The sequence below is a fragment of the Frankliniella occidentalis genome, unplaced genomic scaffold (genome assembly GCF_000697945.3).
Source record: "Frankliniella occidentalis isolate FOCC.00 unplaced genomic scaffold, Focc_3.1 Scaffold375, whole genome shotgun sequence".
Classification (NCBI taxonomy): domain Eukaryota; kingdom Metazoa; phylum Arthropoda; class Insecta; order Thysanoptera; family Thripidae; genus Frankliniella; species Frankliniella occidentalis.
The window spans coordinates 163,736-169,885 of record NW_026267498.1 but is presented as its reverse complement, the minus strand read 5'-3'; the positions used below and the strand labels follow the sequence as shown (position 1 = coordinate 169,885).

Genomic DNA, 6,150 nt, shown 5'->3' with positions numbered 1-6,150 from the left:
GGGGGTACTCTTGTAAAGTAACAGCCAGCCCAACGAGACCCCCCTCACGTCAAATTGTTTTCCATTTCCCGTGTCGGTGTGCTTTGCAGCACTCCCCCACTCAGGTCGCCGACAGCGACGCGACACGACCCCCGAGCCCCGAGCAGAGCCCGAGCCCCCCGGCCGCTCGCGCCCTCTCCGCTATATCGCAGGGCATTATAAAGCCGTTACGGCCCCTTTTACGTGTTGATGGATGTCGGCGCCGTGCGGACCGCCCCACCCCGCCCCGCCAGGAATGCAGCACCAGTCCTTGGACGGAATAATTCCAGACACGCGTCCTCGTCCGCGTGCTCCTCCCACCACCCTCTCTCTCTCTTGCAATAAGGCCTTGGCCAGTACGTCCTCGTCGTCGTCGCCGACGGCGGCACCAGCAGCAAAACTTTCCCGCCCGGCGAGCAGAGCTGCCGACCGGACCATCGGCGCTGACCGAATGACGCCCAATGACCCAAATTGAGTGAGTCCCGAATCGGTGAGACGGAGAGGAACAGTCATGTGGAGGAAGAGAGAGGGAGAGAGAAAGGGAGACGCATCCATCGAGCGCTGCGGAGCCAAGTTCCAGACCAGAGTGGTAGAAGGTAGGGGAAGGCCTGAAAACAGGGGGAAATGGGGAGGGTGAGGGTGTGGGGAAGAGGTCGTCATATCACACACAGGGTTCTTCATTCTGCCCTGCTGCTCTGCCCCAGCCTGCTCCGACGACAAAACCGACGCGAGGCTCTGGCATTTAACGTGAAAAACGTGGAGCGTTCTCTGGCGTGTTCTTCCGGTAGCTTCTCTGAGGTCTTGTGTTTCGAAGTTTAGTTTGAATGTGAATAATTGTAGTGAGTGAGTGAGTGAGTGAGTGAGTGAGTGAGTGAGTGAGTGAGTGAGTGAGTGAGTGAGTGAGTGAGTGAGTGACGACCACATTGTCCCCTTCTGCTCAGCCCCTCCTTACTTACCCCTGATGTAGGAGTATTGTGCTACAAACGGGAACGGGGGAAAATGTCTAAAAATATCAAACACAACAAAACAAAAAACAAAGATTAAAAGCTTTTGAAAAGGCCGTGGGGCACGCCGCCCGGGGCGCTGCGCCACACCAACCCCAACGGCGGGGAGCGCGGTGGGGGGAGGGTTGGCGGAGAGGGGGTGAATCCTGTCGCCCCAGCTAACAGGGGTGGGGCGTGGCGGGGCGTGGTCCCGGACACCAGCACTTGACCCCCGGCCCGGTACGCGCGGGGCGGGGGTGCACCATAATGCCCCTTGCACCACCTTGTCGTTAACACCCTCCCGCGGGGCACGGGCGTGCGGGGGCGTGTCGCACGGCCCCGACGCACATCCGGACTGTAAAAGTCAGATCCGCGGGGTGGCTCGGGCCGGCGGCCCACTCGCAAACTTAGTTTACGCCGCGACTTGGTCTCGTAAACAAATCTGTTAACACGCGCCGGGTAAGGCGCGCGCGCGGGGCGGGCAGGGAGACACCAGTGCCACCATCACCGCCGCCACACCCCGCGAGGCCTCGCGCACGTCCGCATATGTATGGAGGAGGAAAAGCTCTCCCCGCAACTTATCCGCGTCCTAATTTACGCCCCAAAGTTCTGCACGCACCGCCGCCGCCGCCGCACCGTCCCTTAGCCCCCTCTTAAGACCTCCCTGCTGAAACGCTATATGGAGGTTAACGACATACACCCTTCACTGTATATGTGGACTCCCTCTCTCTGGCCACTTTACATGCACGCCAACATTCTGACATTCTCTACACACTCGGGTGTTAAAAGGACTTGGAAATAAAATAAACAACACGACAGTCGCTATTTCCTTGCATAGCATCAAAGGGCGGAAGTGTCATTTCTTTGACCTGTCCAGCAGCAGCGCTCCCATAGGAGGACACGCGGCAGAGTGTCTCCCCGTACGGCTGACCTTCTCCTCCCGCCCGCCCCGCCGGACGGCACGGATCAGCGACCCGCCTGCTCTATAAGGGCCAAAGCGACCTTATCGCAGTAAGGGCGAAACAAATAACAGGAGATCCGACCGAAAAGGCGATATATCTGATTTGAAAAGAAGCAAAATTTTAGACCTGCTCGCTGAGAAAGAAATTTAACTGAAAGAAAACGCAATGAAAATTAAGAACTTCTTTGGAACAAGCAGGTATTTTAACTCAAGAATAACTCGAGATAACTTTTGCCATTTTCATGAAATATTTTCCGCTGCTTTTATATTAACAGAGGAATAAAAAGCACTCCCCCAAAATGGACGCGTACGTGGAATACGTGCCGTGTGGGCGAAGAGAGAGAGACAGGGACAGGGAGAGAGGGAGAGGGAGGAAGAGGGAGAAGAGGGACGGCGTATCACTCCTTGGGGCGCTTCCGCCCTGCATAAGGAGCCCCGGCGCCCGCAGGCCCGGCGCCTCCCCTTAGAGTTTAGAGGACACGGACAGGTAGGTATGAGGTGGGAACGTTGGGCCCCGTTAGGCAGATCGTCCCATTTTACGACGCGTCCGTCGGAGGGCCTTAAGGGCGGGAGAAGGTCGCTCGGGATTAAAAGATGAGCATTAGGGCGTGTCATGTTTTATCAATTGGTCCTCCGCGCCGCGCCGTCAAAGAGTATAAAATAAATTTTAAAACCGCTACATATTTTTGAGGGTTAGAGAGAGAAAGAGAGAGAGAAGGGGGTGGCTGTGTTTGGGGGGGGGTGAATCTGCTTCTTTTCCAGGCGTCGAGAGAGTCTTTTGATTATTTTATACGGCAAAATGTGATTCTTGCTCTCCTCGTCCTATATGGTGCGCCCTCCCTCACAGTCCTCTTTCCTCTCACAGAGTCCGAAAGGAGGAGGAGGTGTAGGGGGCGGCTGCCAAAGCCCCACCACTGCTAGTTTACGTACTATCGCGTGCACGTGTGTGTTTGTGTGCGCACTGTATGTATATGCAGCCGGTGCAGCGCCGCCGCTGTTTTTACGCCATCACACACACACGTGCGCGTTTACCAACACGCGCGGCATATGTAAATGGCGGGCACACACCCACAAAATTGTTTTTGGGGGGCCGAGGAAAAATTAATTGTGACACGGGACGGGCGGTAGCGGTGGCAGGGGAGGCGGTAGGGGCAGCGGTAGGGGCAGCGGTAGGGGCAGCGGTAGGGGCAGCGGCAGGGGCAGATGCAGGGGCGGGACGGCGGCCACCACTTCACTTTCCTAATCCCCGATAAATCAGCGGTCACCACGCCTCGCGCGTCAAAACCTGGTGTGCACACTGCAACCTGTGTGTGGCGGGGAGGGCGTGGCGGGGAGTGGCGTGGCGGGGAGTGGCGTGGCGGGGAGTGGCGTGGCGGGGCGTTGTGGGGCGTGGCGGGGCGTGGTGGGGCGTGGCGGGGCGGTTTGGGCACTCTTCGGTGGCCGAGGCGCCCTGGCCCGCCGCCGCTGGCCGCGCCCTAGCTGCTGCACTGGTGCACCGAGTGCGGCCGGGCCCGGCCGGCCGGGGGCCGGTAATAGGATTTTGTTAAATGGATTGTTCGCCCACTCTGAGCTGTAAAGTTTAATTGGAAAATCAGGTCAGCCGCGGCGGTGCAGTGTAGGGGGGGAAGGGGGTGGGGGCGTAGGGAGGGAGGGCCGAGGAGTGCAAGGACCGCAATAGACAACGTAGGAAAAGGCGGCATATATGAAAGCTGGAAGCCCATCATGAGGTAGTGAGTGGACAGATTGAGAGGGAGAGAGAGAGAGGGGGGGGGTAAAAATACGAACGTCAAGTCTCTTATACTCACAAAACAAGGGAGGTCAGCGCAGCCGACGACAGCGATATGGGAAAGTTACTTTGGCAACAGTCGTAGAGTTATACTCGTGGAGTTAATTTTGCAAGAAAAATTGACTAGTTCTTGTTATTCGTACCTCCTTTAGAAAGATTGACGTGACCTAACATTATTGCGGAACAATTTCAGTTACCGACAAACTTTTTACTGAAGTAATCACGGTAAACGAATTGAGTCATTTTTTAATTTTTTTCGATTCCTGCCGGACGGCAACGGGCGGAAGCATCAGAAAGCAGCAGCAGAAGCAGCGATCCTGGTTTCCTGTTCCACTGCTCCTCCTCCTCATCCTCCTCCCGGCCCGAGGCCAGAAAGACGTGGCGGCGCGTGGCGTGCGAGTAATCCTCGCGGCGGGCCGCGCCCGGCGGGCTTAGCCCACTCTCAGTACAGTCTCGGAGAGGGCAGTGGGGCACGCCATTCATATCCGGCTTGGATTGAGTTGTTATTCACATTCACGCGGTCTAGTGCGCCCTCCTCACCCTCCAAGAGCGCTGCTGGGGGTGGTGGGTGCTTCAGTCTTCAATGGTTCCCGACAACAACAGACGGCGACAGCGCGCCGCGCCCCTGCGTTGTGGCCGGGCCGGGAGCAGAGTTTGTGTCATACACGTAAAGAAGTAACGCAAACGACATCTCAGTTTTCTTCTGCTGCTGTGGACTTTCACGTTCAAAGTCCTTAACATTAACGAATATTTACAGCCGAGTGCTCGTACATCATTGTAAAATAACAATAAAGTTCCTGTTCTGAATTGAAACCTAAAGTGGACGTTTTCGAACAACTTTGTTGTTGAAGAGGGCGCTCTGTTTCTCATCAACCACTTTTTACAGTGTGCTGCAAAATAACATAGCAGAACTTTTGAAATAATGAGATCGACGCTAGACGGGTGAGCAAGCACTGTAAAAAGTTTTCGTGATTTTACGAAAAAAAAAGTTACGAAATACTTCGTAAAAAATAATTAGCAAAAATATTTCGTAAGTGTCACTTTATGACACGTTTCGTAAAGTTGCAAATATAGTTCGTAACGAATGCAAATTTTTTGGTTAGACATCATAAAATTAGACAAAAATTATAACAATTTTCATACCACCTAGATGAAGCTTTGGATTTTACACAGCAATTCGTAAAATAACGACGTATCGTAATTTGTTAAAAACAAAGTTTTTGTAATAGAAAATTAACCGAGAAAATTTCGTAAAATTACGATAATTGTTTTAACAGTGAGGTGAGAAAACTAAACGTCACCGCCGACTGTGGGTCGCCGCGAGTGAGACCCCGGCGGGGTAGGCCGGCCCGCAGAGCAGCGGAGTCCTGCTGCTGCCTACGTCCACGGCGTCTCCAGAGCAGCAGCGCGGTCACCCGGACGGAGAGAGAGGGACTCGCCTCGACATGAAATATGAATTACGCGCCCACACGGCCATCAGAGATACGAGAGTCGGGAAATAAAATAAGATGGAAATCCAGCGCGAAAAGCAGTAAAAAGCCAAGGAGGCAAACTGCGGCAGGGGCCGCAAGGGTCCTGCTTCACTATAAATTCTGGCTACACCGATTTTTCTGTTTTTCTTGATTTTTCTTGATTTTTTTGGTGATTTTTTGTGATTTTTTCTGACCTTTAGTTAATTTTTTCTCATTTTTACAAGATCTTTTATGATTTTTCAAGATATTTTCGTGATTTTCTCAAAGGGTGTACACTGATTTTTTTTGAGTGAAGGACCCCTCGGGGCCGCTCATTGCTCGCGCTTATCCCATCGCAAACAACACGACTTCCACCCGCCAAACATATCAATCACGGGTCATTTGAGGCGGCCTCAACAAGACAATACGAGCCGTGCGCGTGTGATCGATGATCACATCGTGCTGGGAACCAAAGGTTTTGGAAGAACGACGAAAGGAAAAAAAAGCGAGCGTCATCATCATCATCGCTTTATCATGGCGACGTGTCGGTGTGGGTGAAAATAATCTAGCAATCCTTAATGTGGGGTTCATATAGCGGCGGCTGCAGCGTGGATCGCGAGGTGAATAAGCAGATTTACCAACACAGATTTCTTCTATTTTTCGCTCCTGCTGAGCGGGATCGGGAAGTTCAACAGATAAGGCAAAAGGTTATTCGGCGGTGGTGAGACTACGGCAACGACGGGAGATAAGCGAGCGGTGGGAGTAAAGTGCAGGGCGTAAACGACGAGCAGGTGAGATTGGAGAGAGGGATCCGAGAGAGGCGGGGGAGAAGGGGGAGGGGGCAGGGGTACGGTAGGTAACAGATCCACGTGACGACATTCTTTGGATCGAGCCCAAGTCTATGGTAGGGATTACGCGTCTATGTAGCAGTGTGAACGATAGAGAGGGAGA

General features: G+C 53.6%; 1 protein-coding gene across 2 annotated transcripts in view; it reads right to left on the bottom strand.

The window, feature by feature from the left end:
- The window catches only part of LOC113206997 (heterogeneous nuclear ribonucleoprotein C-like), a 63,206-nt gene that overhangs the window by 27,407 nt on the left and 29,649 nt on the right, over positions 1-6,150 (bottom strand). The gene's annotated exons all lie outside the window — the stretch shown is intronic.